General features: G+C 37.6%; 1 protein-coding gene across 5 annotated transcripts in view; it reads left to right on the forward strand.

The window, feature by feature from the left end:
- The window catches only part of LOC309631749 (uncharacterized protein), a 673,620-nt gene that overhangs the window by 16,966 nt on the left and 634,355 nt on the right, over positions 1-22,299 (forward strand). The window contains exons 2-3 of one of the 5 annotated variants that reach the window (XR_014246465.1): positions 15,082-15,148; positions 20,355-22,179. The exons of 3 other annotated variants lie outside the window; for them this stretch is intronic. The gene's annotated coding sequence lies outside the window, so the exon portion shown is untranslated. Of the gene's footprint in view, positions 1-5,748; positions 14,574-15,081; positions 15,149-20,354; positions 22,180-22,299 lie in introns of those variants that run through there. One more of the 5 variants, XR_014246466.1, reaches the window with a different exon arrangement.

Here is a 22,299-nt window from a genome sequence, read left to right on the forward strand (position 1 = left end):
GTAGTTGTGGCACACAGGCTTAGTTGCTTCACGGCATGTGGGATCTTCCTGGACCAGGGCTCGAACCCGTGTCCCGTGCATCGGCAGGCAGATTCTTAACCACTGTGCCACCAGGGAAGCCCCCAAGCTAATTATTATTATCACAGTTTATCATTTCTTTTGAATAATTGTGGATTTAAATAATTTAAAATTTCCCTTTTAGGTCCAAAAGTTTTAAAGAAAATTATTCTTTTTTATAAATTTTTAAATTGAAGTATAGTTAATTTTCAATGTTGTGCCAATGTCTGCTGTACGGCAGTGACTCAGTTATACACATATGTACATTCTTTTTTTTATATTATTTTCTGTTATGGTTTATTCCAGGATATTGGATGTAGTTCCTTGTGCTATACAGTAGGACCTTGTTGTTTGTCTATTCTAAATGTAATAGTTTGCATCTACCAACCCCAAATTCCCAGTCAATTCCTCTCCCCCCGACCCCTCCGCCTTGGCAACCACAAGTCTGATCTCTATGTAAAGAAAATTATTTTTGATAGTAATCTCTCAAGACCTTAAACAGATTAAATGCTGTGTAATTTAATGTTTTGTTCATGACTCTGGGTCATTAGGAATGTAAATTACTTTGTAATAATTACAATAATTTTAAATGCAAGTAGCTGTTTGTTTCTATACTTAAGGAGATTATTCTAACTGGTGAGTTTAAATTTTTTATGTTTTTTAAAAATTTTATTGTTTTATTGGGGTATAGTTGTTTTACAATGTTTTGTTAGTTTCTACTGTACTGTGAAGTGGAGTCCCCTGTGCTATACAGCAGATTCTCATTAGTTATCTATTTTATACATATTAGTGTATATATGTCAATCCCAATCTCCCAATTCATCCCACCCCCCCTTTCCCCTCTTGGGGTCCATACGTTTGTTCTCTACATCTGTGTCGCTATTTCTGCCTTGCAAACCAGTTCATCTGCACCATTTTTCTAGATTCCACATATATGCATTAATGTAAGATACTTGTTTTCCTCTTTCTGACTTACTTTACTCTGTATGACAGTCTCTAGGTCCATCCACGTCTCTACAAATGACCCAATTTCGTTCCTTTTTATGGCTGAGTAATATTCCATTGTATATATGTACCACATCTTCCTTACCCATTCGTCTGTGGATGGGCATTTAGGTTGCTTCCATGACCTGGCTATTGTAAATGGTGCTGCAATGAACACTGAGGTGCATATATCTTTTTGAATTATGATTTTCTCAGGGTATGTGCCCAGTAGTAGGATTGATGGGTCATATGGTAATTCTATTTTTAGTTTTTTAAGGAACCTCCATACTGTTCTCCATAGTAGCTGTATCAATTTACATTCCCACCAACAGTACAAGAGGGTTACCTTTTCTCCACATCCTCTCCAGCATTTATTGCTTGTAGATTTTCTGATGATGCCCATTCTAACCAATGTGAGGTGATACCTCATTGTAGTTTTGATTTGCATTTCTCTAATAATTAGTGTTGTTTAGCATGTTTTCATGTGTTTTTTTTGCCATCTGTATGTCTTCTTTGGAGAAATGTCTATTTAGGTCTTCTGCCCACTTTTTGACTAGGTTGTTTGTTTTGGTCTTTACTCTTAGCATGAGCTTTAATTTTCTGAAGCTTTTAATATGCCAGCACCTAGCAGCAAAACTTTTCTAAGTTGTTACAACTGAAGTGCTACAAACTGATAAACTAGTTAAAAGCGTGAGATAACCATGTCAAAAGTATCTGTGAATAGGCTTTGAGTAAAGTTCTCACAAAAATGAAGTACTTGAATTTTAGAGCAAAATTTTTTTTAAAATTTTATTTATTTATTTGGTTGCGCCAGGTCTTAGTTGCAGCATGTGGGCTCCTTAGTTGTGGCATGTGACCTCTTAGTTGTGGCATGCATGTGAGATCTAGTTCCCTGACCAGGGATCAAACCCGGGCCCCCTGCATTGAGAGTGCCAAGTCTTAACTGCTGTGCCACCAGGGAAGTCCCAGAGCAAAATTTTTGGTACCCCTTTTATATCACAACAGTTTAAAAATTTTTACTTATAATTTTCCTTCTTACCAAGTTTCTAGTTATCTTTTACATAGTTAAAATTTCTAAGGAATCCTATGAATATGGATTGTTTTATAATCAGGAAAGAGTACTAAATATGAATGAAAATGCTGAATTATTTCAGTTATATATGATTTAACCACTGTAATGTTTAAATTCTATACTTCCTACTCACAATGTTGACTTTAAGCTTTATTAATTCCTTTCTAAACTATCTGTGATTTCTATTTAAAAAGATTCTGTTTTTAATTGTCTATCTCTTTTTCTTCAAAAATTATTTTAGTGATTTTTTATTTCTCATTTTATATTAAAACTGTTTTGTTGGTGCTCTGAAACTTTCAAAAATCTCCATTGTCTGTAGGACAAAACACAGACTACCAAAACTCTTCTCTAGTGTATTCCCAAATTACCTACCTTCTTTTACCAAGCATATCCCTGTCTAAGCTCTCTCTTTTCACATCCTATTGGTCTAGAATATGTCATTTTCAGTCCTATTTCCTGGTGAGCTACTAAATTACCTGCCTCTACTAAGTGATCCACTGGTTAGATCCCTTTTCTTTATGAGACCTTTCTTGAGTTCTCCCAGCCCACACAAAACTCTCTCTTCTCTAATTATGTATGACACATTATCCTTACTACCGACGTAGATCTTGCATGCTGTTTCGGGTTGGCACTCTTTCTAGAGTAACCTTTGGATGATTTTATATATCTATAACACTTAGTACAGTGTTTATCCATAATACCTAGAACAGTGTCTTAGTAGATACTTGGTAAGGATATAAAAATGGGTGGGTTCTTTTCATTTAGAGTACACACCAATAGCCTACCTGGGAGAGTTCTTGTCCTTTCATGATGAAGTGGTGTGGGTTCCCTTTTGGCGAGGAATCCTTGCAGGCACAATACTGTGAGTATACGTTTCTACCAGGAAAGCAAAATACAGACTGTGAGCCAAAACTCAAGTAATTCTGGCCAAAGACATAAATAGCCAAATTCCTTCATAAATAGTTTCCTAGAAGCAATTTGCATTGACTGTGCTTTGCTCCAAACAGCCTCCTTTAAAAGTGTAAATCTTTAAAACTGTGGTGAGTCTAATCATTGCAGATAGATAGCTTGGAGTAGTAGTGTTTAACTGTTGGCTAAAATCATTTAGATTATTGCTTCAGTAATTCAATTCAGTTTGGAAAGTCACAATTCATTTTCTGCAGATATGTGGTTGAAAGTACACATCTTCTTAGAACTGGAGTACCTTCTAATTTCAGAACAGCCCTTCCTCAAGTGTGGAATCTGTTGAACCCAGGGTGCAGAAGGAATTAAAAAAATATGTGAGTGTCATTGTATAGTGATTAAAGAGTCAATGGAAACAGCATTTTTCCTTAATGTGTACATTGATCAGAAAGTTGAATTCCTAAACTGGGTTAAAGACATTCATATCTATAAATACCCAGAGGTGTACAATCAAAATCAAATAAACAAGTGTTTATTAGTTGTAAGCCAAGCCTTACATGGGATGAAAAGAAATCTAAGCCATAATCTTTGTTTCTTAAAGTTTGCAATCTAAATAAGTAGCTATAGGTAGATAATGTGTTATTTATTGAATGAATTCATGATAGAATAAAGCAGTACATCATACTTGCCAAAGAATGATACAACAAAAATATTATCAACAGAGAGAAAGGGAGAGGAAGTTCCTTCAGACTGGGATGAGTACAGAAAGCTGTATGAAAGTAAACTCAAAAGTTGTACTTGAAGAATGGGTGGACTTTGAATGAGGGAAGAAGAGAGAAAAAGACATTCTTGGAGATAAGGAATGAGAACAATGTGAATAAGGCCATGGGGTCAAAGCCATTTTAGGAGGAGAGTGAGTAAATTGGTTTTTCAGAGAGGTGAAAAATTATAGATTAGACTAGGAAAGGAGTTTGGAGTCAGATTGTAGAAGAGTGTGAATGCCGGATTAAGGACTAAGGATTTACCTTATAAGCAGTGAGGAGCTATTTAGGGAAGATTTTGATAAAAGAAACAGCTTAATCCAAGTTGAGTTTTAGGAAGATTAATTTGTTAGCCATATGCCATTTGAAAAAGAAGGCAAAGAGGCAGGGTAATGTGAAGAGGTTTAGGAGACTAATAAAGCAGTTCAGGTGTGAAGTAGAACAGAGGACATATCTAATTTTTCTGTTCAGCATCCCCTCTTTTCTGATTCAGTGGTTTAGGTGGAGATGACACCATTCTCCCTCAAGAGCTATAGGTAGGCAGGTGACCCTGATGTGCTCAATTAAAGGAGTCCATTCCTCTGGTCATAATTATTGGTTCATGAATGGGCACACACTCTAAACTGAGCCAATTAGCATTATCTCTAGAGCTTTTTTTGCTAGACCTATCAGGAAAGATACCCTCTTCTTCAAGGATCCTAACATTGTCAATGGTCATCTTTCCTGTCACATTGTGTGGTTACCAGCCTCCAAGATGGTCCTCAGTGTTCCCTCCTGATAGTCATGTCCTGTATAATCTCCTTCCACATTGTATTAGAGCTGGTCTATATCAGCAGTCCCCAACCTTTTTGGCGCCAGGGACCAGTTTCGCGGAAGACAGTTTTTCCATGGACCGGGGTGGATGGTTCCGGGATGATTCAAGCTCATTACATTTATTGTGTACTTCATTTCTATTATTATTACGTTGTAATATATAATGAAATAATTATACAACTCGCCATAATGCAGAATCAGTGGGAGCCCTAAGCTTGTTTTCACTTGCCACTCACTGATAGGGTTTTGATATGAGTCTGCAAGCAGTTGATTTATTATGGTTTCTCTGCTAATGATAATCTGTATCTGCAGGTGCTCCCCAGCGCCATCATCACTGCCTCAGCTCCACCTCAGACCATCAGGCATTAGATTCTCGTAAGGAGCGCGCAACCTAGATCCCTCGCATGCGCAGTTCACAGCAGGGTTCATGCTCCTGTGAGAATCTAATGCTGCTGCTGATCTGACAGGAGGTGGAGCTCAGGAGGTAATGCGAGCGATGGGAGACGAAGCTTCGCTCGCTCGCCTGCTACTCACCTCCTGCTGTGTAGCCTGGTGCCTAACAGGCCATGGACCGGTACCAGTCCATGGCCCGGGGGTTGGGCACCCTTGGTCTATATGATGAATGAGTATACAGCAGAAGTGATGGTATGTTATCAGTGAAACTGGGTAGGGACAGAAGCTATAGATTTCAAAGTGGAATCAAGTCTTGGTAAATCAAGACAATTTTTAGATGGAAGGGAACACAGAGATTTTTAGTTTGACAAACAGTTACATCATTAACAGATGTAGCAATGTCTGGAAAGGGGATTCGTTGTTGTTGTGGGAGATGGACAGGAGGAGATAAAGAACTGATTTTCAGGTTGAGACTCTGGATAGCAGCATTAGGAACAATGGCTGGTATTTATAGAAATAGATTGTCTCACAAAATAGTGAGTTCTCTGTCACTGTATGATTCCTTATTGAGAATGTTAGAGAGTGGACTTATTATAATAATATAGCATCTCAAAGTCACATCCAAGTAGATGATTTGATTTCTACTAGTTGTTAGACACACACTCAAAAGAAGGGATACTAAAAATAAGTGGAGGCGACAGCCATAATCTCTCCTACCATAGAGCTCTTAACAGTTTTCCCCTTGTTTCTCACTTGTTGCATCAGGTGAATTATAATCTCTGTTGGAGCACACCGAGTTCAGTAGACAGACCGAAACCAGGATCAGGGGACTCGTCACAGCCGTCTCTCAACTTTGCAGATTACTTTGGTTTCACTCGCACTTGACTCTATGCTGTATAAAACTGGCCATCTCAGAAAATACTCAGAAAAACAGAAAACCAAAAGATACCCTAGCAAATTGACAAACCTATATGTCTTCTTTCCATTAGAAATGATTTTATGTCCTGTAAATATCTTTCCTATGTTACTCAATACACTCAAATCCCCCTTTTCCTTAATTTTCTTTTCTTTCTAAAAAAGTTATCATCTATTCCTTGTTTCTGAAAAATTTTCCATTTTCTTTAACATAACCCCAAAGCAAACAAAATACATTGCTTGGAGAAAATAAAGCAAAAATGTAGAACGAGGAAATTAGACTAGACAATTCTGAAGATTCCTTTTAGCTCATAAATGTAAATAGCAATCCTAAGTACTGATATTTTGTATTCAACAGCACTGAACTCCTTTACTAAGAGTTAAAAAATTTTTTAATGACACAATTATACAAACTATGTTTTTCAATACTTTTTCATCAGATTGCTGCAAAATTCTGTGAACATTTAAAAGGCATTTATGGGCTTGAAAAAGCTAACGTGCTTCTCTATTAAGAGTCTTATTCATAAGAAGCCAAATCTTGATATTCAATAGGATTTGTGAAGAACAGCAAACAAGGAAGTGGGACAATGAGAAGAAAACAGGTTCATCAGATTCTTGCCTCATTCTCAGCCTCCCTTTACCGCTCACCTTGGATTCACTGAATACTTGTTCTTTCAAGTCTGGAAAAATCTCTCCTGCTTGCGTGATTTGGTAGATGCCTACTCTGGAGATTTATTATTTACTTTGCTTGCATCCAGTTGAATATTTTAATGAAAAATAGAGCCTTCCTTAGAAAATATTTGTTTTGACAAGTGGGAAAGGATTAGCAAAAGCATTGATAATTTGAGTGAATTTATAAAACCACACAGCAGAGTTTTTCATCACTGGAAAGACACTTAACATATTAAGGTTTTCTTATGCCATCTAGGAGCAACAGAAAGACCAAACTGATGCAATTTTCACTCATCAATTATTTGATGAAAGCAAGGGAACTCCCAGTCAGCCATTTTTAAATACCCCTCAAGGCTAAAGGGGCTATTTGACTTTTAAATTCTGTTTGTGTAAACAAACACAACCCAAGACCCAAATCATGGGTCAGTTGACCTCAAAATTTTCCCTTCTTGATGTTGTTCTTTTCCTCTGTCCCTCCCTGCAGCCTCCCTCCTCTTATTGACAGTTCTTCTTACCATAAGCTATTATAATATAGAAGGTATTATCTTTCCGGATAAAGGCAGGATGCCAAAGTGGGAGGCAGAATTTTGGCAGTATTCTGAATTTTCTGAAAGTCAATGTGCATTCTGCTTCCTTTATCCCCTTAGAAGTGAGAAATAAATCTCACCAGCCTTAATGGAACAAATTTAGCTCAGCTCTCAACAGACAGTATGTTCTTTTTTTCTATAGTTACTTCAGGGGGAAGATTCCTGAGCCTTCATTGTACAAGACTGTTTTAAAAATATTTTTCTCTTTCTTTTGGTATGACTTGTGCAGTATACAAGTGTAACTGAGTAATAAAATTTTAGTTTTCATGTTGCAAATCTGGTTGCCCTAATTTAAAATTATGTGTTGAATGATGAAAATTAAGCATTTAGTTGCCAAGGGAAAAAGAGAATTCTATCTTATAATTGTTTAACTACACAAGCGTGGTGTCTTTACCACTCATATTTTCCATCCAGAAAGTTGTGTGGAAAACCATTCCCCCTCTACTAGAGATATTGCACAAACGTAATGAAAACCTAAAATAATTTTGGTTTTCAGTGTCCTTTTCTTATGAATTAGTCACAGTTTCTGTGTTATTTTTTGAAAATAACGAAAAGATGGATTTTGTCAAAAGATTACTATGAAGAAGGAAATGTGGTTTGGGATTGACTAATAGAGATATGAGAAGAAGGTAAGATACTAGCTATATGAAAACAGTTGGCCTTAAAGAAAATTCAGAAAGACTTGATTTGCCTTGTACAGATAAAGACATATTTTATTTTATAGCTTATGTGATACAGATTTAGGAAACTTTAGTAGGTATGGCATTTAGGTATGCCTAAAACTTAGGCACTAACCAGCTATTCTGTATTTGAATTTCAAGTTTTTAAAACAATATTCAATGAATTTTACACTAGATTTACTTTTTGGTAGATTAAAAAATAATTTTTTAAAAGGAAGAAATGGTGTCTCTTAATTTGAAAGTATGTCTCACTATCTTGACTAGTCCATGGGATTTTAATGATTATCCTGGGGTTGCTTTTGAAGAGGAACTACTGCTAGAGATATTGCTTAACTTTTATCCATAATGTCCAGGGATCTGAAAACCAAGGAAGTCATGGTGGTGACTGATGGGTGTGTCAGACTGTTTGTGTCTGTCCCAATAGAATGAAGTATTTAGTATTAGTAGTCATTGAACAAGGTCCAGACGTGAGTTTTCAAGTGGCTGTTTTCCCAACACTATTACACACCTCACCCCTTTGGTAACCTGAAGCAAGATCAGATTTACTGCCTTTGGCTGGTGAGCTTGTTAAGCCAAGAATGAGGATTTCTGCAGAGAACAGAGAGATTCGCTCTGTTGTGAGGCTCTGGACTCTTCACCAACCCTTCCAGTGGCACAAATGCACACCCTTCATCACAAAGGAGACCAAACACAAGAGTGTAGAAAGATCAGTGCCAAGCTCTCAGCATGACACAGTGGCTACAAAGTCAAGGAGCCTTGGATCTCAGACCTTGTTCTGCCACCTACAAGTGTGATTCTGGAACAGTCTCCCCTCTCTGGCCTCAGTGGTGTCTACAAAATGAGATTCATGGGGGATTTATGATATGAAGTTACGCTACATATTTAGAATTACAGAAATTATTTTGGATTAGGAATATGTAGACATTAGAATGTGATCTTATAAACTCTGCTTCTTATGAGAGATGGATTTCATATGAAAAGTTGGGTGATGGGGTATTAACATTTTGGCACCAGTTCATTGACAGCCAGGACCAGAATAAGTGCCTCGTTCCTGCCAGAATGTGAGGCTTCATGAGGAAAGTGATAATTTTAGTAGCCTTAGTTCATTATTAATGACATCCCTTCTGGCAACACTATCTACTGGCTAGCTTTTTTCTAGAGCCAAATTTTAGGAATATGTGTAACCACCCATTCTCTCTTCAATTGCTTGGAACCTAGATACTTTTCCCTAAAGTAATTAGTCAGTTTTTTCTCTATGGAAGGTTTTGGGATTTTTTTCCTTATCCTTGGTAGCCTGAAAATTCACCAAGTTTGAATAGGTATAGATTCCTGAGCTCCCCCACTCCCTAATTCATCTTAGAAAGCCCTTTGATCTGAAGTCTAGTGTTTTTCTCTAACTCCAGGAAATTTTCTTTTATATTTATTTTCACATTTCCATTCCATGCTTCTGAGGATTTACATGAGAGGTATTTCAAATCATCTAGATCTCTTTTCCATGTCCCTTAACTTTTCTTTTACATTTTCCTTTTTTTTTTTTTTTTTGTACTGCATTCTAGGAGGAGTCCTCAGTTTAGTCTTTTAGTTCTGGAAGTTAGTCCTTAACTATATCTGTTCTGGAATTCAGTTCCTCCATTAATACATTTTTTTTCCTTTTTGAATCCTGAATGTAAAGAGTTGTCTAGGGCCATACCACCCTGAATGTGCCTGATCTTGTCTGAGTGTAAAGAGTTGACTTAATTATAACACCTTAGTTCATAGTGCAGTGTTATCATTTGTCCAGGTAAGAATCTTGTTTCACTCATTTATTTTTCTAAACTTCGTCCCTGATTTGCGTTTTCATTTTCCCCACCACTGTTTCTATTTAGTATATTTGATATGTGTTCTTAAATATGCATGTATTCTTGCATGCCCAAAGGTATTTTGTTGTCTTCTATGTGTGCTTTTCTCCTATGTTATACAATATTGTGCTATGCAGTTTTAAAAAATTTTGGCAGTAATAGTTTTAATTCCTAAGAACTCCAATTGTTCTCTTTTTTATAGCAGTCATATTTTTGCTCATGAATGTAGTATCTTCTCAAGTCTCTCTAAATATATGTTATACTTATTTTAAGGTCTTATTCTGTTGCCCCCATTAATTTTCTGTAGGTTTTAGTTATGTTATTTGAATCAAATGATCCTTCCCAATAGTGTTAATTTTCCTTAAATACTTAGTGATGATTATCTGTTCTCATTGTTGGTAAGGTCTGTTTCCTTGGCCAGATGAGAATCCCTGTTTACTTGTCTTTTAATGCATGTTCCACTTTTGCTGCTAAAGGAAGAACACAGTGGAATGTGGGCCCAGAGGGCTGGTGTATTAGTTTGCTAGGGCTGCCTTAACAAAGTACCCCAAATTAGGTGGCTTTAAACAATAGAAATTATTCTCTCACAGTTCTGGAGGCTAGAAGTCCAAAAATCAAGGTGTTGGCAAAGCCATACAATCTCCAAGCCCTAGGAGAAAATCCTTCTTTGCTTCTTTCAGCTTCTGGTAGCCCTAGGCACTGCTTGGCTTGTGATAGCATAAATCCATGCTCTGCCTTTGTCTTCACATGGTCATCTTCCCTCTGTGTCTATGTGTCTCTTTGTCTTCACATGGTGTTTTCCTCTCTCTGTCTCTCTCCTCTTCCTATAAGGACATATAAATCATATTGGATTAAGGGCCCACCATACTTCATTAGAACCTTATCTTAACTAATTATACCTTCAATGACCTATTTCCAAATAAGGTCGTGTTTTGATGTACTAAGGATTAGGACTTCAACATATCTTTTTGAGGGATACAATTTAACCTGTAACAGTGGGTAAGTAGCTTGTTCACTGAGTAAAAGTGGGCTTCCCATCCTTACCTTGCACATTGTCCCTCTCCATTCCCAGAAGCGACTCTGGGAGTCTCTGATTCCAGAACACCCAGTTTAGAGACCTGTATATGACAGTTTACCCTAGTGGCAAATGCTAGAGTCAGAATGCCCTTTTTTTCTTGCCCTCTGCTGTCACTGTGGAAGTCTTGCTGGACTCTGCTTCTCAGGCCCCAGAACTTAAGCCAGGAGCCTTTCCCAAAGCCTTTTAGCTTGGTTTGTAAATGAGGTGCAGCCAACTGCACAGATCTTTGCTCAAAGGGTTACTGGCTAGATCTTCTGACTGGTCCTTTAATGACTCATCCAATGATTTCTCCAGGACTGATTTGGTTTGATGAGCTCAGAGCATAAGACTCATTCAGGATTTTCTTAAGAAATTTTGCTTCCTTTTGCAATAGCTTCTACTGGGATCTTGTGTTGCAGTTTCTCCTACTCATTTCTCTGTAAATCTGCTTTCTCCCCTCCCCCAAACACTATTTGTGTACTGGAAATTCCTCACATTTCCTGGTCCACTGATGCCATGCTTTCCTGTTTTTTTCTGTTTGTTATGGATCCTTCTTTAACCATATCTTTCCTTTAAATGTCAGTGGTATTTAGATGGCAAGGAGATACATGTATGTGTTTACTCTGCCATAAATATATGGTGTAAGGTATTAGTCTAAACTAGGGATAACTAAACTTTTTCTGCAAAGGACCGGAGAGTAAATATTACAGGCTTTGTGGGCTATAAGCTCTCTGTTGCAACTACTCAACACTGCTGTTTTAGTGCAAAAGCAGCCTAGACAATATGTAAATGACTGGAAGTGGCTGTGTTTCAATAAAACTTGACTTACAAACATAGGAAGTGGGCCAGGTTTGACCTGTCCCTGAAACCAGTGGTTCTCAAACTTATCATGCATCAGAATCTCTAGAAGGACTTGATAAAACAGAGATTGCTCTCCTCACCTCCAGTTTCTGACTCAGTAGGTCTGGAGTGGGGGTGGGGGTGTCCCAGAATTTGCATTTTTAATAAGCTCCCAAGTGATGCTGATACTACTGGTCTGTGAACACACTTTGAGAAACACAGATCTAAATAACTTCTGTTTCCTAAACACCACCATCTCAACCATTTATTGATAATACAACTGTGTTCCTTATTCATTTGTTCATTCATTCAACAAATATTTTATTGAGTTTCTTCTAGTGCCAGGCTCTGTTCTAGGTTGTGAGAATATTGTCATAAATAAGACAATGGCTCTGTTCTCATGTGTGGGGGAACTAGACAACCAGACAAACACAAGTACACCTATAAAAGATACAACATTGGATAGTAATAAGAACTTCTCAAATAAAGCCAAGGGAAAGGGGAGAGTGGTACAGGAACAGAACTATTTTAGATAGGATAGTCAGGGGAGATCACTTGGAAGAGATGCCATCTGAATATAGATGTAATGATGTAAAAGAACGAATCTTGAGAAAGGTAGGGCTTTCCCACCAGAAAAAATAGCAAGTATGAAGGCCTTGAGGTAGAAATGAGTTTGTGTTTGAGAAAAAGCAAGGGGACCAGTGTAATTGGAGTGATTTGCATAAGGTAAAGAGTGGCAGGAGTTAAGTTTAGAAAAGTGGGCACAGTGCAGATGTTTTAGGGATTTGTATCGCGTAATAAAGGGTTTGCATTTTATCTTGTGTTATGGGAAGACATTGGAGATTTCTGTGCAGAGGAATGACATGATAACATTTACAGTTTTGAAGCATCACATTGGGTGGGAAATACTTTGTGGGAGTGCTGGTGGTGGCAGGGGATGAAGATGAGGGTGGGAGCAGAAAGACCAGTTGGGAGGTTTCAAGAATTCTAGGAGAAGGACTGTAGTTTTTTAAACCAAGATGATTTCAATGCTGAGACACAGTTGGATGCAGAATATATTCTGATGGTGGAACCAGTAGGATTTGCTAATATATTTGATGTGGAAAGTGAGGTAAAGAGCAGTATTGAAGGTAGCTTCTAAGTGTCTGTTTTGAGCAGCTGGGTGGAGATGGGTAGGAAATTAAGATTTCATTTTTAGAACTTAATGTTTGAGATGCTTTTTAGACATTCAAGTGAAGTTGTCAGGAAAACAGATGTAATAGTCTGGAGCTCAGATGAAAGGTCAAGGCTAGGGATATTAGTTTGGAACCGATCAACATACTTTTGATGTTTTATATTTAAGGCCATAGACTGAAGGAGATCACCTGCACTGTGGGTGTAGATAGAGAAGAGAGGGGGGTCCACAAGTTAACGCTACTAACATCAAGATGATGGGGAAAGGAAGAGGAGCCAGAAAAGGAAACAGAGAAGGCATGTCAGAGAGTATGGTTTCCCAGAAGCCAAGTAAAGAAAATGTTTCAAGAAAGAAAGTCATCTCAGTTAAATGTTACTGGGTAAGCAAGTAAGATGAGGACTGAGACTTGATCACTTTGTGATCTTGACAAGAGAGGCTGCAGTGGAACAGTGAGGGATAAAGCTGTTAAGAATAGAAGAGAAAATGGAAGAAGAGGACACAGAGACACTGACTACAGTCAGCTCTCTCTACGGATTTCTGCTTCTGGCAGTGCTTGCCTAAGTTTTATATATGAATTCTGAGAACAACTAGAAAAGCAAGACTAATTACAAAATCTCTTTACCTGAAGGTATTGGGTATCTAACAAAATGGTGAAAAACATCAAGTTTTGGAAGAGGAAAGAAACCCAGAGAGGTAAAACCAACACTGAGGTCTACTTTTCCATTAGGAGATTATGAAGATGTAGTTGAGAGGCTGAGAAAGTGAACAGCACCTTTAACAGATTCAAGAGACTAACAGGACAAAATATGTAATCCAGAGTGTGCCAACGGGGAGAACCAGGTAGTCCTCTTTCACCAGGCTTTGAGTTGGAATCCCAAGAAGCTAACTCTTGGAATAAGTGTGAATCAGAAGTAGTTCAAGTTTGGCAGGGAGTGATGCCCAGCTTCAAATAAACTCAGTCCTTAAAACTGAATTAAGGAAACCTCACATTGCTAGTGCCCCTTAACTACCTGCCAGAAGAAAACATAAATTCTTGAGTAAGATAACATCATTCTAGGCCTCAAATTATTTTACAGTGTCTTAATATACAGTATTTGACACTCAATAAAATAACCAATCATATTAGGAGATTAAATGATATGAGTGAAAACAAAGGGAAAAAAACCCCAAACCCTAACAGTAGAAACAGACTCAAAGGAGCATCAGATGATGGACTTATCTTTAAGATTCTTACTTTGCTCAAGGAGATTAAGGTTAGATTAGGAAATCTGACAGAAAATTGGAAGCTAGAAAAAAAAAATTGAAATTTCTAAAGCTGAATTTACCTGAAATTAAACACTCAGTGGATGGATTTAATAACATTAGACATAGTTGAAGATAGAATTAATGAACTAGGAGATAGGTAAAAATGATTATCAGAATGATATATAAAGAAAAAAGGAATGGAAAATACAAAGAGAAGGTTATAAAATAAGAGCATGAAAATGAACAAATGAAGCCTAAATCAAGATGGAGTCAGGAAGCCATGAAGGGAGGGCTCTCATGCACATATCACTCACCACAGCTTACAGACCCCAGAAGGAAGAAAGATTTCCTTCTGATCCAGCAACAAGCTTCCCACTTCTTGCAGCCAATTAAAAAACAAAACAAAACAAAACCCACCACAGCCCTCCCCAGTTTCCTCCTAAAACATAATAAAAGCTGACCTTCCCTTTGTCTCCTTAGATTTTCCTATGGCTTGTTATAGCTTGCTTGTCCCAAATTGCAATTTCTCTGCTGTTATAGCGTTTGGCTCATTTTAGCTTGTTAAGACCTTGTTATTTCATTTTTAAGGTCGACAGGAAATAGAGTGTGAACATCTAGCATGAATAATTGGAGTCTTGGAAGAAGCAGGGGAGAGAGAAAATGGGACACAAGCAATATTTGAAAAGACAATGGCTGAGAATTTTCCAAGCTTGTTCATGAATATCAAATCACAGATTCAAGTAACACTACAAAATCCACCTAAGATAACTGAAAGGATAAACCACACTTAGCTTAACAATAGCAAAAGGACTGAAAACTAAGCCAAAAAGAAAAAAAAAATCACAAAGTAGCCACAGGAACCTCATGAAGCAACAGTTAGAATGAGATTTCTCTTTTTTCATCAGAAAAAATGGAACTTTCTACAAAGTTTAGAAAGAAAATAACTGCCAAGCTAGATTTCTAAACATCTAAAAAAATCCGTCAATAATGAAATAAAGACATTTTCAGACCAAAAACTTGTGAAGAAAAGAATTTTTTCCAGCAGACATGAATTATGCACTGAAAGGAACACTAAAGTTTTTTTTTTCAGGTAGTGGAAAAAATGAAACCAGATGGGAACTAGGAGAAGCAGAAAAGAATAAAGAGCAACCAAAAGGGTAAATGTGTATAAATCTAAATGACTATATAAAACAGTAGTTATAATTTCTTTGGGATCTAAATATATAGAGAATTAAAATACACAACAACAGAGGGAAATAAGTTTCTCACATTGTATAAGGAAAGGTAAAAGTGCCAGTTAATGTTGGGTTTTGCTAAATTGTGTTATCTCTAGAGTAACTTCTAAAAAGAGTAAAAAAAAAAAAAGTATAACTGTTATAGAGGGGAAAACTGGAATAATGAATATTCTCAATCGGAAAAATGCTGTATAATAAAGACATTAAGAACATAGAACTTGGTGAGGAAATAGGTAACACACAGTAAGATGGTAGAATGAAGTCCAAACATGTCAATAATTACATTAAATATATATGGCCTAAATGCTATCATTAAAAACAAATATTACCAGACTGAATTTAAAAATGACAACTATATGTTGCTCTCAGAAGACATACCTAAAAATATGGGAAAACAGAAAGGTTGAAAGTAATAGGATGGGAAAATATATGCTGTGCAAATACTAATACAAAAAAAGTTGAATAGATATATTAATATCAAAGTAAGCAAATATTAAAATTTTGTTTTAAAGTTTTGCAGAGAAATGGGTCAAGAACTAAAGGGAGACATTGATTCAAAGTATTTTATTTACTTATTTTTCAATACTGTGTATTAATGGGAATAATACAGCAGAGATGGGTAAATTGATGACACAGGAAAGATGTGTATAAGCTTTTTAAGTAGAAAAGGGGATTAGATTTAGTTCTGAAATGGAAGAGTTGGCCTTGGGGACAGGGGCAGTGTTGTAATAAGTGGAGGTTAAGGGTACCAGATGCATGTACATTGGTGGGTATATTTGCTGGTGAGAAGATGAGACAGTTCTTTTCTGATTATGTCTAATTCCTAACAAAAATTTACCGGTTGAGTGCGGGAGACAAGGTTATTATTGGTTTGAGCAGAGGGAAGGTGTAATACAGCAGTTTTAACAACAGGAAAACCAAATTCACTAAGGAAATATACAAAGATTAGACAGTGTAGAGAATTCGCTTAAATTTTCTATCATAAATTTAATGTGAGGCTAGTCAGTGCGGTAGGCAAGTCCCTCTTCTTCAATGAGGGTGTAGAGTAGGTGAAGGGTTTAACCTGTGATGAGGTGAAGTGAGGTAAGACATGGACACAGTTTCTCTTCGTAAATGCTCATCTTCCCAGACTAAAGGAGACCTTCACGGCTCCCTCTGTCCTCTTTTATATGTATTAGGAGTGAGGTGGTGAGTGGCTGTAGCACTGGTTCTGCTGAAAAGCACCTCTCAGCAAACTCTGTCTGACCCCACTGCTGGTTGTTCTCTGAAATTAGAATGAGGACTATTTAACACTTTTGTTGCCAGCTGTGGGTCTAATTGTCAAATTTAAGAAAATAGGAAAGAACCCACTTTGAACTTCGTAGCATTGCTACATCTGTCTGCAGAGATAGAACAAGCAGATGCACTTAGACTCTTGTGAGATCCCAGCTCTAGGGTCTGGGAGGACAGATCATTCACTTGATGTGCAGGTTATATCAGCATCCCCCTTCTGTTATCAATATCTTCCCCTTTACTTAAGAGACTTTGAGTAGGTTTTTGTGCCTTGCAAATAAGCAATCCCTGACAAAAAGATCCATTTCCTCATCTGTGTAAATGAGGAAGGGTTTTCAAATCATGTACCATGGAGCTCAAGTTGTCACAGGGGCTTGTGAGCAGGATGAAGACATAACAAAAAAGAACATCTCCTGGTCCTGTGAGCCCACTTCCACTCTGGCCCCTATTACATGGTGGGCTTTTGTTAGGAATTTCACTCACATAGGTTCTATTTAAAAAATGAAAATTAAACCTACTCTTCTAGCTCTTACACTGTATAACTAACTCACTGTGTAAATCCATTATTATTTATCTTTTGTGATAGTACAACTTCAACTTACGAGGGAGGTCTGAAATCATTTCCCAGGTCATGTGCTAGGGTACATGCCAGTTGTTATAGCCAGATCATCACAAGCCTCGAGCTTCAATTCCTGGTTCTCTGACTCTCAGAAAACCTTGTCCAGTAAGTCACTCCCTGGTTCAGTCAAGGTGCAGGAGGGGGCATTGTTTCTAAGAAGATCAACAGCTTTCTCATCATTACTATTTTGGCACCTATGCTCTTTTCCCTTTTTCTCTTTCTTCAGTGTTGTTCTAAATACAAACATTTTGCTGAGGAAGCCTTATTTCAGTGGGGTCATGCCTCTGGGTGAGGGATTAGTGAGCTCAGGTGATCTCATCAGTCTCTTCCAGTTCAATAATTCTATAGCTGCATGAACTGACTTGTTCTTGGCACAGTTCAAAGGGGCATCCATTAATAATTCTGGGAATGTCACATACTTACTGGCAATAAATGTGAGGCCTCCTTGACCAGCTGAAGTAATGGAATTAGCTGAGAAAAAGAAGGTAGTGGACTTTAGCCTCAGGTCATGTGTAATGGTCACAAGTCAGTGATTTATTAATTTCTTCAAGCATAGGATTATTTTCAACAAATAAGAGATCAAATAACTTATTACCTCTTCAAAGTGCCTCTTGAAGACATCTGGAAAAACTGGCATAAAAAAGGAGAACTTCTAATAACTGAGTAAAACCTAATATTAAATCCAAACTGGAAAATTTCTAACACTTTTACCTTGAAGACCAGTTTTAGAAAAAGCAGCTATTATATCTTGTTCATTTTCTTGGAAAAAAATTCTAGAATTAATGTTACCAATTAAAATTACATATTTTTGTTATTAATTCAAATGTTTAAGTTTAGAGATCCCATGCTTAATAGGCCATAATTTCTTACAGGCTTCCTTAGAAGTCTATGGTCTGAAAATCAGATCAGAATCATAAATTTCTTTTTTATTGTCTTAAAACAACATTAAATGTAACTCATTATTAAAATAATAAAAAGACTTCATTTTCGTAGTTTTTTTTTTAACTGAAGATGATAAGATCCCTATAGAGCAATGCTTAAAGAAAATAAACCCCAGCAGCCTTAATTTTGAGCAGAAAGGAAGCTCTGTTTGAGGAAGGAAGGCACTGGTCTCCTGGCCAGCAGTTTTCTAGGTGTTCTTTGTGCTCCAGGGAGACCCTGTGTGACTGTTCTCCATGACTGTGTTAAAAAAACACCTTATCAAAGGAGCAGAGAAATACCTTCCTTTTTCTTTTCACTGCCACAAACTATATGTGTTTCATAATTTTATTTGTGTATGCTGAAACAAAAAAAACCACACGGCATTCCTTAACAACTGTGTTTTGTAAACAGCATACAATGCACAGAATACTCATTCTGTTTTTTTTATGGTTAAAAATCTGCTTCTCCTGTAGAATTCCCTATCCTGTTTAATGGCATCATTCTCTAAGTCATTCAGGCTAATAGAATCCTAAAAGTCCCATCCTAAATGCCTTCATTCTTCTCACTTCTCATGGCCTATTGGTCATGAGTTCCTGGAAGTTCAATATTCCTACCATGTTTCATTAGCTCTCCTCTTTTATCCACCCCCTCTGCAACAACCTCTGTTTGGGAACTTAGTGCCTCTGTCCTGGGATACTGCTGTTGTCTCCTTAGATATTCTTCCAGCCTTCCAACTTGCCTTCACCCTTTGTACCACTGCTCCCACTGCCCCCGGCCCCTATCAAATCTATCTCCTGGATAGTCTATAGATAAATCTTTCTGAATTGCAAATATGATCATGTTAAGTCCCCATTTAAAGTTTTTCAATGACTTCCCTATTCCCTAGAGAACAAAGTCCAAATTTAGTTTCATGTCATACAATGAACTTGTTGATCTTTCTGGCCTGTGTCCCTACCCAATCTGGTATTTCCTTCACCTGCTCTATTCCTGAATGTTAGTCCTGCCAATACATTCCATCCCATCATTTTACACCTCCATGCTTCTCACTATGCTACCTATCTTCCCATTCTAGCTGAAGGACACCTACTTATACTTTAATCCCCAGCTCAAATAGTTCTTTTTTTGGATCAACCTCACAGCTTCCTGACTTTGCCCTTCTAAACAGAGCTGGTCAGTCCCTCTTTAGTGATACCAGTAAGCTAGAATTCATTGCTGTACTAAAATTTGTCTTCCCTATGAGACTGTGAGTAGGAACTAGGTCATTTCTATCTTGATATATCCTCTGTCTAGCACTGGGCCTGGTATATGGGAGGTGCTTTATACATTTTCATTGAGTAACAGGAAATCTAAGCTTGTACTAGACTATAATATTTATTCTTTTTTTTTTTTTAAAGTTTTTTGTTGTTGTTGTTGTTTTCTCAATTTATTTATTTATTTATTTTTGGCTGTGTTGGGTCTTAGTTTCTGTGCGAGGGCTTTCTCTAGTTGCGGTGAGCGGGGGCCACTCTTCATCGTGGTGTGCGGGCCTCTCACCATCGCGGCCTCTCTTGTTGCAGAACACAGGCTCCAGACGCGCAGGCTCAGTAATTGTGGCTCACGGGCCCAGTTGCTCCGCGGCATGTGGGATCTTCCCAGACCAGGCCTCGAACCCGTGTCCCCTGCATTGGCAGGCAGATTCTCAACCACTGCGACACCAGGGAAGCCCCTATTCTTTTTAAGACAACTTTTATTGTTTTCTTCTGCTCATAACAATATTACCCAACCATTGTTAAAAATTCAGAAAAGATACAAAGAGTGAATGGTCTAGTTTTCAACAGCCCCTGAGTACAAATTGAATCTAGATGTTTTTGTGCTTTACTTCTAAGGCCCTTGTAGACTCCCTTTCTCCTATCACTGGGAATTCTGTGTTTCAGAATAGGTCTGTTGTCACTTATTACCATGGCTAACAGAGACAGGACTTCAGTAACCAAGCCAGAACTCAGATGTTGTCTCTACACTGAAGTGCCACTTCAGGTTGGAACCCTGTTCCCAAGCTGCAGCCTCGATGATATCTTAGTGCCAGGAAGGTTGAAACTCGATTTCTCCCTCTCAGAACTGGAGAGGCTAACATTTTGCCATCTTGCAATGCAGTTGGGAATGCAGGTACTTGACTGCTGCATAGCAGAGCTGGTTGACTATGGTATGACATGTGTCAAGCTTAGTTAAGTGGTCCCATAGTTACGTCTCCTTGCTGAATCTGATTTGCAATTCTAGAACCCTAGATTCCTTTTTGTCTTCTGGTGAATTGTTTCTCAAGGACACTATTGTCTACTCCAGGGGTCCCCAACCCCCGGGCTGCGGACCAGCAGGAACCCAGCCACACAGCAGGAGGTGAGCGAGTGAAGCTTCATCTACCACTCCCCATCGCTCCCCATTGCTCGCGTTACCACCTGAACTATCCCCACCCCCAACTGGTCCATGGAAAAATTGTCTTCTACGAAAACGGTCTCTGATGCCAAAACGGTTGGGGACCGCTGGTCTACTCTATTTCCAGTGTGTACCCTCAACACTATCTGCAGACATGTATCTATACGTCTGAATCCCAATAGTGTATAAAATTCAAATTTATACTCCAGAAGGCTCCTTAGCCCCCATGTAATAATGAATAATCACCTTTTGTAATAGAACAAAAAGTAACAAAACTGAACTCCACTCAGTGAATGTACTAATTGTTTTTCCTAATTTGTACCATTAGTATTAGCTCTATTGTCTTTAATCATAATAAATAATTTATCTGTATAAAAGACAAGGTTTGTAGTTAGTTTTGCTAATTATGGAAAACCTCTGAAGTATAGTTGGTTGGGTTAGCAAGCCCTGATAGTTGATGTATAGTTTGCTGATAACCTGGTTCATGGTATGCTTTGGCCAATGTAGTAAGGTAAGTTCAACCGAGTTGTACATAACTCAGACGTAGAAAACTGAATTTACCTTTTCTCCTGGAAAACCTGAGTTTTATTTTGCCTGGATGTGTATCTGATCTTATTCTATTGCTTTACTTGCATAGTCATAATCCATGTGTTTTTTAGATGGGTGTTCCATTACGGGAAAATGAAAGTTCTTTAACAACAATCATAAATATTGGATATACTAGTGTGGTAGATTCAGATAATAACTTTAAAAAAAATTTGAAGTATAGTTGATGGACAATGTTGTATTAATTACTGCTGTACAGCAAAGTGATTCAGTTATATAATATATATATATTTTTCATATTCTTTTCCATTACGGTTTATCATAGGGTATTGAATGTAGTTCTCTGTTCTATACAGTAGGACCTTTTAATTTATCCATTCTATATAAAAAAGCTTACATCTGCTAACCCCAACCTCCCACTTCATCCCTCCCCCAACCCCATCCCCCTTGGCAATTAGTAGTCTGTTCTCTATGTCTGTGATTCTGTTTCTGTTTCCTAGATAGGTTCATTTGTGTCATATTTTAGATTCCACATATAAGTGATATCATATGGTGTTTGTCTTTCTCTTTTTGACTTACCTCACTTAGTATGATAATCTCTAGTTGCATCCATGTTGCTGTAAAGGGCATTATTTTGTTCTTTTTTATGGCTGAGTAGTATCCCATTGTATATATGTACCACATCTTCTTTATCCATTCATCTCTTGATGGACATTTAGGTTGTTTCCATGTCTTGGCTATTGTAAATAGTGCTGCAATGAACACTGGGGTGCATGTATCTTTCTGAATTATAGTTTTGTCCAAATATATGCCCAGGAATGGGATTGCTGGATCATATGGTAATTCTATTTTTAGTTTTCTGAGGAACCTCCATACTGTTTTCCACAGTGGCTGCACCAACTTAAATTCCCACCAACAGTGTAGGAGGGTTTCCTTTTCTCCACACCCTCTCCAGCATTTGTTATTTGTAGACTTTTTAATGATGCCCATTCTGACTGGTGTGAGGTGGTACCTCATTGTAGTTTTGATTTGCATTTCTCTAATAATTAGCGATGTTGAGCATTTTTTCATGTGCCTATTGGCCATCAGATAATATCTTTCTTTCATGGTTCACGATAAGTTTTAAGGAGTAGCAAGGACTGGTATTTCAAGGCTTTTTATTATTTATAATGCTATGTAGTCTGACAAATCATATATGATTATTTTTTATGCTCAGCTTTACTGAACATAGAGAATGTGCTAAAGGTTATTTAACTTCTCGCTTTGAATCAAATTTGCAAGGAAATACACATATTTCAAACATCACCCA

Source organism: Balaenoptera borealis (assembly GCF_965194805.1).
Source record: "Balaenoptera borealis genome assembly, chromosome: 7".
Classification (NCBI taxonomy): domain Eukaryota; kingdom Metazoa; phylum Chordata; class Mammalia; order Artiodactyla; family Balaenopteridae; genus Balaenoptera; species Balaenoptera borealis.